Raw genomic sequence first — 9,800 nt, 5'->3', positions numbered from 1 at the left:
AACGAGCACATGTATGTATGTGTACGCTAAATAGCCGTAAAGGTGAATGAGATATCATTAGGGCGGTTCAGTTAAATCAATCTGTTGGCAACAAACATTGAATTTACAGTAAAAAATTAAAGAAATTATGGAGAATGGAAGATAAGAAGATAAGCTATGAGGAAGTGGAATCAATGCTGACATTGTCATGTGTGAACTAAGAAGAAAAATTTATTTTTGTAAAACCGACGCGGGAAAGCGATCTTTCATTGTGTATAAACTTAGAATGGTCCTACAAACTAAAATATTTTAAATTGAAAATTATTTAATGTGGCTTTTCTTTTTCCCCCAAACGAATTATATTTCTCCCCGGCCTTTCTTTTTATTTTATTTTACTTTTTTTTTTTTGGAAATTCAATATAGCAAGTCAATGAACTTTCATTTTAAAACGAAAAAAATCACAAACAAATGAAATTCAGAGCTTTAATTGATATGCTGTGTGTGGTTATGTGATCATTGATCAAAATGTGTACGCGGCAATCTCCTTCGACGTCGTTCATATCTACACAAATTGATTTGCATTAACCCCCAAACTAATTGGCCGCGGTCAAAACAGGCAGGGCTGTGAGGCAGCATCAAAAGAAACATTATTTTGACGTTTTTATTAAACATACATGAAATCAGTATGGTCGGTCGGTCAGTCGATTGTTGGAGGGTACTGGCTAATTGTTTGCTTTACTGGAGAAATCATAAGCGCCTTGGCAATTGGAAATTGATTATTGCATTCATTTTTTGTTCGATCAATCAAACGTTAAGAAGTAATATGAAAAAAAAAAGAAAAAAATCAGCAATGCCAAGATTTTGTGTTCCAATGGTGGATATCAATTACCATATGCTTTTACTTGATTTCTTTCCAGTTGTTTCCCTTTTTTTGACTTTAGGAATATACGCCGCCGCCATCGCTTTTGCTCATTATGGACGAGATGAATTGGCATGGCATTGTGTGCATTTGCCTTATTTCAAGGTCAAATGTGAGTATCATTACTTTGAATTAATTAAACATCTGTTTCAAATGTAGATAAAACAATTATTGAATGATTGAAATGGTTATTCGGTACACGAATACACACACATATGACTACACAATTAATGCCTGCATTTTACAGGCCTATTTTAATGCATCAATGTTCCGCTGGCTATTGGTTGGTCAAGTGGCCAGAGATGAATCAATTAAAATTAATATTTCAAAAAAAAAAAAAAAAAAAAAAAAAACAACACCTCAGACCCTGACAATGATAGCCATGATGGGGTAAAGAATAATAAAAAAAAAACAAAGCAACCAAGTAGCAGTTGCCACCACCGCCCTCTGTGTTTTATTATTACAGGGAATTAGTTGTTGCTGTTGTTGTTTATTGTCTAGTTCTACGGGGGATCGGAAGTAAAATCAATAAATATATGTCTATGTACATTTATTTATTTCACACAGCAATGGAATGCAATTATTGACCAGAATTCAATAAAAAAAATATGCGCAAATATTTTTTGTTTGAAATTGAAATGCGTATTTAGTTAATAAATAATAACAAGAGAAAACAAAATAAATAATTTCAGAGATTTGTTGCAATTTAATTTGTGTTCTTTCTTCTTCTGGAAATATGTTAATAATTAATTTAAATAAAAATTACATTTGATTTATGTAATTGTAATTAATTTCATTTAACGTGTAAAGCCACCTTTATCAATTGCTTTAAGTGGAGTACACACTACGAAACATTTTGGTATATTGAGAAACATAATTAGTCTATTTTCGTACTCTAAGATTTTTTATTTTTTTCGATATCGTAAAGGAAAAATTGTTAAAGTAGTAACAATTTGTGGTACGGGAACAGACCTTCTTTTCATAAATAATAATTATTACAAATTAAATTGAAATTTCGCACTAAACGATTACGGCATTTGATTAATAATAAAGGCAAATGTAAAAACGGTTTTATAGGGTACACGTGTAATAATCGAGGTCAGATAAAAACGCCATTATAAAACAGATGTTTGTTAATTTTATTTTTTGGGAAAAATTTTGTACTTGGCAGTAATTTGTTAATATTCATTAGCTAGATTTTTTACAAAAAGTACGGATATGGGTATATAATAATCACGACAAATGTAATAACGGCTTTATAGGGCACACAAGGAATAATTTTTGCGATATAAAAACGTCCCTATCGAACATATGTTTACAACATTCGCAAATAAGAAACGTTTATGGCAAACTTAATGTGTACCACACTTTAATTAATTATTAAATGTATTTCTTATGAAAGGTATATTTTGGTAGCTTCAAGGGTGAGGTTTTATTCATTGACATTTGATATTTTTAGGTCGTTGTTAAAAATTATTTTCGATTCGCAATAGAAAAATTAATCGAAAGTTAGGGAAATTGGACATTCCGTTTATTCCACTTATAATTATTCCGCTTATAAATAACAGCTAACACAAGAACTCAAACCAACCGATCATCAACTACGTCAAGCATTTGCTCATTGGTTATGCGAAATGTATGAAAATCAACCGGAATTTCAAAGTAGTTCAATATAGTACTATATTGCAGATATGGTAACGCAACTATTGTTATCGTAAGACAGTGATGTATAATGTACAAAGGTAGGCATGTAAAAACGGCCTTAATATTATAAAACTTCTCTTCTAAAAAAAGTGACATTCGAACTGCTTTTTTGACAGTTGTTGTAATCGTATGTCTATAATTATGTATGAAAATATATATAGATATATATCAATATATATAGATATATATATCAATATATATAGATATATTTTCATAACGTGTATTGATATCTTAAGTCAGCGAGATGTCATCATGCGGAAACGGCATTGTGAGGAACACAGAGCGCGTTGCCAAAAGTTGACATGTAAAACGACCTATATCACATATCAGGGACGTACGCAGGGGGGCGGCCCGGGGGGCCCGGGCCCCCCCCCCGAAATGAATTTTTTTCACAGTAAATTTATGTTTGCAACAGCAAATTTTTTCATTTTGTACTACCGGGCCCCCCCCGAAATGAAATCCTGTGTACGTTGCTGTCACATATGATACTTCTCTATCATTAAGATAATTAATTATTTTATGCTACAGCACAAATTATACTTCTCGGCGTCTCCTCTTTAATTTTTAGTGAATTTTCTTAAATAAAATCTGTTTGAACAGTTGAAAATACTTCATGCGTCCCATTTCACGTTTTAATAAATAATGCATGCATTTCATAACATGTATTGCCATCTTAAGTCAATGAGACGTCATGCTGTTACGCTTTGTAGGAATCACAAAGAGCGTTGTCAAAGGTAGGCATGTAAAAACGACCTTCAACACAAATGATACTTTTCGTCGTCCCTCCCTCTATTTATTGTTATCATATTAACTAAAAATAACTTTAAATAAATATAAAAATATATATGATTTTTAAATTAAAAAAGCATTTGTTTTTTATATTCTACAGACACAGGAAATATGTCAATATGAAATATGTCAGTGAGACGTCATGCTGAAACGGCTTTGTAGGGAACACAAGGCGCATTGTCAAAGCTAAGCATGTAAAAACGGCCTACAGCACAAATGATATTTTTCGCGTCTCTACCTATATTTAATATTATTATTTTAATTAAAAATAACATTAAATAAATATTAAAAAGGTTATATGATTTTTTAATTAAAAACATTTGTTTTTTTATATTCTACAGACTCCGGAAATATGTCAAGAATTTCAACAATTTCCGCATAAATAATAACCGCTGTATATGTATATATTTTACAATGCGACCAACATATTTCATTACTATGGAAATAAGTGTCATATGGCTTGTTGCTATTGTTGACGTTTTTTTTTGTTTTGAGCCGGTAATGCTCCAATTGTAAAAACAACAACAACACTTGTTTGTTTTTTGTTTTCAAATAAGCCGTGTTAATTTGTTTTTTCCCGCCACAAAAGAAAAACACAACAACTACAACAAAAACTAAATATAAACCGCCGGCATATAAGTTAATTCTATTTTTTCCAAATAGAATGTGGCTGTGAGCACATGGATGGACGATTTTTAGCCTGGCTGACTGGCTGCCGGTCGTTTATGTCTGCATATATAGTTTTGGGATGCCATCCATGGCCAGACTTATGTTTCATGTGCAGCGCCGTGTCGTCATTAAAAAAAAAATAATAAAGAAATCATATTTTGGTGTTGTTGTTGGTTATGTGCGTCTGTGTGTGTAGGGGTTTTCATGTTATGGGAAGTATTTTGATAGTTCTCAAGTTCATTAACATACATAATTATGGAATTGAAAAAAAATATACATATTCTTTGGTTGGCTGACTAAATGCCAGGCTGGCTTGCTGGCAGAATGGCTAGACAGTTGAATGCATGCTTTTTATATGTATTTAAAATAAAAATTGTATATTTTTTTTAAACAACTAAAATTCCATACCAAAAACTGTGTTTTAGTATTAAGTGTTTTTTTTTTCCTTTTTTGTAATTGTTGTATATAAAAAATGCATGCCTGAATTGCATTATCGCATGTACAGATGTGTACGCAAAAAACAAATCGAGTTCATGGGCAATCGCAGCATTACTGACTGCTACGCAAAATAAAACAACAACAAAACTCACATTGTCCGGTTGAGGCAACAAACAAACACTTGTCATACGGTCCAGAGTCAGCCATTTGGCCAGTACCAGCCCCCTTTTTTACGCATTTTTTCTGTTTTGTTGTTGTTGTTGTTTCATTCAATTTAATGATCTATGATCAGAGCAAAAGCTTGGTCTGTCTTTGCGGGTCTTTAGACAAGACGACGTTGTGTGTTGACGTTAATTTAAGGCAATTGAAAGTATTTCAGCAGCGGCAGTAGTCTGCTGATGTAAAACGTTAATATGATCGACAAACAGACAGATCGACAAAACAAAACCCGGCCCAACATTCACAAATACTTGAGACACTTGATAAAACACCCTGTGTCGTCGTCTCCCCCACTAAAGGCAGCCTATATGGCGGTGGTGAGAGGGGATTGAAATGTGCAAATTCCACATTACAATTTAATTTAATGTTGCAATATGCTTGTCGTCAGTTCACACACATGTTTCCATTAAAAAAAAAAAAACAAAAAGAAGCTGTTAATTTTTAATTTTTTGTCGCTTTTGTTGTTGTTTCGATAACATTATCGATCGATATCGATTTTACATGTTGTGTGTTGTGCGTTGTTGTCGGTTGCTAACCAATTTAGTCAATATATTTCGTTAAAGATGTGTTAATTGAACATAATTGATTGTTCAAATGTTGTCTAGATTTTGATAAAGATGTTCGAAAGGCAAAAACAAAAAAAAAAAAAATACGAAAAGAAAACCAAACAAAAAAATATGTTTTTGGTTACTGGTATTCCAAACATCTGGATATTAAAAATTTAGGCATCATAGTCCTTTTTAAAAAGAATCCTTTAAAACCGGATTTTTTGAGTATTATAATTGTTTACTATAAAAACATGTCATGACGAGTAATGCCTTTAATTAAGATGTTGGCAACACTGTATTTATGTTGTTCATCTCTCTCTCTTTCTCTCAAATGCAGATTGTTTCATTTGTAAATATCACTCTCTCCCACGAAATGGCGATGACATTTTAAGCCAGAGATGGAAGTGGTTTATATGAAAAATGTATATTTTCAGGAATGGAATATCAATATTACAATAATTATTGGAAATATACTTATAATAAAAATAGGTAATGAACTATTGGTCTTTTCCAGTACTTTTTAATAGTAAAGATAGTAAAAGGGAAAAATTTCAAAATCGCTCTCAGAGGAAAATAAAATTTGAAAAGTTCGGGAACGCTAATCTAGTAAATATGCCAAAATTAGATGACAATACTTCAAAATCGACATAACAGCGGACAAAATTTTCGAGTAAAACGTTTACAAAGAGAAAGCCATTATGTTTTGCACTCTCTTAAATTTGGTTCAATGTGTTTCGTGGGTTCAGAAAAGTTTTTCGAGTAAAAAGTTCCAAACTTGTAAAATTAGTAGATTCTTTTTGGCTTTGGAACGGAACATATTTCTTTATGGCTTAAAAAAATTATTTTATTGGTGATATTTTTACAGAAAACTAACAAAAATTGTAGCAAAAGAGAATTTCAATAAAATTGGCGATCTATTCCCTAATGAGTTGAAAATCAATTTTAACCTAGAATTTGTTAGGGGTGACTAGGTCGTAACATAAATTTGGTCTTATACAAACGAAGCACATGAACACATGCATATTTTATCCAATCTATTTTAGAAAAATAGAGACAAACGATTTTTGATAAGTGGTAACTGCCATACAGTACATTCGATTTTAAATTGACTCGATTAACGGTTTACACATAACTTTAATCACGATCTAAATGTCAATCAGCCGATCTTTATTATACAGGTTACTGTAGTCTGTTTTTTAAGTGAACTACCCTGTGTTTTTGGTACAAGGTAGTTAATCTTTAATGTTTTGCAGTGACAGTTCAAAATATTAAAGCATTTCTGGGTAGTCTGGAATTAAACCAACTTCTGACCAATTCGAGCTGTTGGAACATGTTATGTATCATTAACAAGTGAGGATATTGCGTCGGTGTCCAACTGAAACTCGGCATCATTTCCATCCCTATTTTGCCGTGGGTCTTAAGACTTAAAAAGTTCAGTTAGTAGAGAACTCAAGCCGGCTGTTCGACCAATCATCAACAATGTAATGTCTTTGATAATTTAGTCTTGACTGATGATCCGGTAGAAAGGATCACAATTGACTTCTTCCTTTGGGTTCACGTGATTAAAAACCTCAAAAACAGAATTATTAAAAATACTGAAGGCATAGTGCAGTAGCTTTTCAATTTGATTATGCAAAATATAATGAAAAGGTTTGGGATCTCGTCCTGGCTAATTTTGTTCTTGAGTATTAAGGAGATACTTTCCACTCTATTATAAAAAAAATCCCATTATTTATTTCCAACAATCTAATTTTCCCTTGAATATGAAAAAAACGCCTCTTATCCCTGAAACATTACCCTTTGCCCTTCTTAAATTTGCTATGTTGGCATTATTGATTTCTGATATTTGGCATTACTGAAATCTGAAGTATTTACATAAATTGTATTGATAATGTCGAATCAGTAGCCACTTTAAAAACAAATAGCCCACTTTGCGATTAGCTTTTTGTTGGCATTACTGATTTTTTAATGGAATTTTCAGAAAACTAAATTTGGGGTGATTTCTTTATACAAATACAGCCAAGATTTCTTGCGATTTTGGGTCTGTCAAAATAAAATAGTCATTGAAACGTTTTGTTTTTACTTTTTGTGCTTTTTTCAATTTGGCATGTTGACATTACCGATTTCTGAAGTGTTCAGTCCAATGTGCTATGTTGGCATTACTGATTTCCGCTGTGTTGGCATTACTGAAATCTGAAGTATTTACTTTCATTCTATTGAAAATGTGGATTAAGTAGCCACATCAAAAACAAATAGCTCAATTTGAGATTTGCTTTTTATTGACATGTTGGCATTACTGATTTTTAATGGAATTATAAAAAAATTGGGCGATTTCTTAATACAAATACAGTCAAGATTTCTCGCGATTATCTGTCTGTCAAAATAAAAAGTCATTTTACGCTTTTATCAATTTGCCATGTTGGCATTACTGTTTCCTGAAGTGTTGTGCTCTTGAGAGAGTTTAAATGATTAAGGGGGGTTCGCATGTTATAACTGTTAGAACTACATGAAAATTGTGCAGAAAATGATATCATTTGTATTTTAATCATTTTTGACATAATATTTATAGAAAAAATATGCTTATTAATTATTTCAACAACTTAAAAATGATATAATAAAATAAAATACTTACATTTACAAAATAAATAATTGATAATTATTACAAAAAGAGTAGAAATGCTGCCTTAAATTAATTTCAATTTAAGTAAATGTGTTGCAAAAATGTTAAGTACTGCTTTCTTCCTAGGAGTTTTAGAAACTTGTTGTGTGAAATGCGTCGTTTAAATACTGTGTGTTTTTTTTAATTTCTCTTTAATGTGGACTTCAAAACTTCACTTTAAAACAATTAATAGCAACCATTTATTTGTGCTTTTTATTTTATTTTAATTTTTGTTTTTGTTTTTCTTTGTATTATATATTTTAGTTTTGTTATATTATCTAGAGGAATAAAAAGAAGACACAAATAAAAATTAGCACTGTTATATATTTGCACCCAACAAAAATTGTTTGTTGGGTTGGTTCCCCTTTTTTGGAAATTCAATAAATTCCTGGATTGATGATGACGTATTTTAATTTGTTGGAATTCAATAATGAAAAAAGGGTACAAAAGTGACATCATCAACCAACCATGCAACCAAAAAGAATCTCTTGCCAAAAAAACCGCAACAGGTAATAAAAACACCAGAAAAAAGTTATTCCAACTAAACCACATTGAGTTATTTTGGTTATTCATTTTTTTTTTTGTTCTCTTTTTGCAAAATGAAGTCCCATTTTTTTAAATTATTTTTAAACTCTTCAGTAAAAATCATATCACATGTTTTATATGCCAATACTCTAAATAAAAAATATCACGCATATATCAATCAACAAATTCCATTATGTTTCCTTTATTGAGAAAAAAATAAATATTGCGAGTTTATTATGTCCCTCCATTATTCATTAATATTATTTTTTATTTTATGTCAGTTTATTAATGGGAAATCCATCCGTATTATAAAGTGTTTATACTGACAGAGTAATCATTTGTTTAATTGGCACAACACCACCACCACACAATCATCAAACAACAGATGATCAGGGGGAGAGAGCAACGAGAGAGTGTGAATAATGGGGTTTTTTTATGAGAGTGTTGAAAATAAGTTATTAAGCGTGACAGTGGCCATTTGTAGTGATTGTTCTTTTTTGCAAATAGTAATAAAACTACAAGACTTATGATCTGAAATATGAAGGCCTTGAACTAGGCCATGTCGTTGAAAAATTAATCTACGAGAAAATATTTTGCATAATTTAGGACACTAAAAGAAAAATAGTTTATCAAAAACGCATTTGATTCATGTAAACAGATCTCAAAGGTGTTTTAATGTAAATCTTCTCGAAATTGTCCCATATTTAGACGTCCCATAGAAAATGAGAACGCTTAGGGCGAGTTTACACTGAACGTGTAAAAATGTAAACGTCGTTTAAGTTGTCATTTCCGTTGTATATTTATGGCAAACAAATTGCCGTAAAATATGTTCGTTTTACATCAACCGAAATCCGAACTCGTAGATCCCTATCTCTATTATTAAGTGAGATAATATTAGCTGTGCTTCCCATACCTATAATATAGTATTATGTGATTCTTCTTTTCCAATTTTTACTAGAATTCATACATATAAGCATCCCAATTGTGTTTTAAAACTCCTCACAATTGCCACATATTTTCAGGAACCCACAGAAAATGAGAACGTTAAGGGCGTATTTACACCGAATGTGTAAATCTTTTAACTGTCGTTTAATTTGTAAGTGTATGTATGCAAATAAATAATAATGCCCGTAAAAATGTCCGTTGTAAATCTGCAATAACCAAAATCCGAATTTGGCGCCCAACGTTAAAAGTTATAATCCCTAATGTTGATATTTAAAAGTTCTGATTTATATGTTATTATGTAAATTATTGTAATTTGCAAATAAAATTTAGCCGAAACAATGAAAATGGCGCCCAACGTTAAAAGTTGTCAACCATTAATATTTTATTTACCTATAACTAGCTAAAA

This window comes from Musca vetustissima, unplaced genomic scaffold (genome assembly GCF_032173495.1).
Source record: "Musca vetustissima isolate MV318-11 ecotype Yass unplaced genomic scaffold, APGP_CSIRO_Mvet_v1 utg3339, whole genome shotgun sequence".
Classification (NCBI taxonomy): domain Eukaryota; kingdom Metazoa; phylum Arthropoda; class Insecta; order Diptera; family Muscidae; genus Musca; species Musca vetustissima.
The sequence above is the reverse complement of the archived record's forward strand: the minus strand, read 5'-3'. Positions refer to the sequence as shown.